This window comes from Mandrillus leucophaeus, unplaced genomic scaffold (genome assembly GCF_000951045.1).
Source record: "Mandrillus leucophaeus isolate KB7577 unplaced genomic scaffold, Mleu.le_1.0 Scaffold164, whole genome shotgun sequence".
NCBI classification, from domain to species: Eukaryota; Metazoa; Chordata; class Mammalia; order Primates; family Cercopithecidae; genus Mandrillus; species Mandrillus leucophaeus.
Window position 1 is genome coordinate 714,933 of NW_012101632.1, and position 1,070 is coordinate 716,002.

At 58.6% G+C, this 1,070-nt stretch overlaps 1 pseudogene across 1 annotated transcript in view; it reads left to right on the top strand.

Moving 5' to 3' along the window:
- The first annotated feature begins 1 nt into the window (after position 1).
- The window catches only part of LOC105536871, a 5,470-nt pseudogene continuing 4,401 nt past the window's right edge, over positions 2–1,070 (top strand). Inside the window, exon 1 of the transcript XR_001005636.1 lies at positions 2–49. The product of XR_001005636.1 is annotated as an uncharacterized LOC105536871 (transcript). The remainder of the gene's footprint in view (positions 50–1,070) is intronic.

Below are 1,070 nucleotides of genomic sequence, written 5' to 3' on the forward strand. Positions count from 1 at the left end.
CGGCGCGGGGCTGGAGGCGGCGGAGCGCGAGAGCTTCGAGCGGACTCAGGTGAGGACGGGGGACCCCGGGGCATCCCTGGGGCACCCTGAGGGACGCGGTGTCCGAGAGGGGCTTTGAAGGGAGTAGGAGTCTTGCAGGCCCCAGTTGAGGACGGGGCGAGGGGGTCGTGAGCGGGGGCATTGGCGTGCAGATCTGGGCGATCCCAGGAAGGTCGGAGACCCCAGGGTACCCCAGCTGGCCCGGGGAGAAGGGCAGAGGCGGGCTCGGAGGAGATGGCAGGATGCGTGCGGCCAAGAGGAGCCTGATCGGCTGGGGACCGGGCAGGAGTCCCAAGGTGAGGTGAGAGGGGAAGGAACTGAAAAGGGGCGGAATGGAAGGGGTGCCCCTAAACAAGGGAGGCGCACGGTAGCCGCTTGGAGGCTCAAGTGTGGGGTCGGAGAGTGGGGGAGCCAGGCTGGGAATGTGAAGGGTGAGGGGTCCTCTCTTCCCTTCCGATTACTTCTTGGTTACACTGACATCCCCTCCCACCCCCCACTCCTTAGCATCCCCCTTTCTCGATGCCTCTTGCTTGGCTCTGGCCAGCCCCAGCTGTCAACTCTGAGGCCCGGCCGAAGGGGTCGGAGCAGGGAAAAGGAATGTAGGAAATGTAAAGTGTGGCCACTTTGTGGGAAAATTACTCTGGGGGCTAAAGTGGAGACCATGGTGCCCCGAGCTCTGACTTGGGGTCTTGGTTTTATCCCCCAAGATGTGCCTGACAGCTAATAGGCAGACTGCCCTATTTGTCCTGCCTGACCAGGGCTCGGGGCCAAAATTCCTCAGTGTCATCAACAAAAAGCCACAATCCATTTTTACCTCCGAGTTTTTAATGCCTGGTGTATTGATTGGACTGAATTAAGCTGACATGTTGATGGTGTTCATCAGTTCATTTGTATGTAAAATCCATTTCAAAGAGTACAACGCTTCTTTTAATCCCAGTGCCAATGCTGGAGGGGCAGATTTGTTCTACACTCTTGCGCTCAGAGTGGAACCTTTGAAGATCCAGTTGGGTCTCCCTCCGCATCCCCTCCCC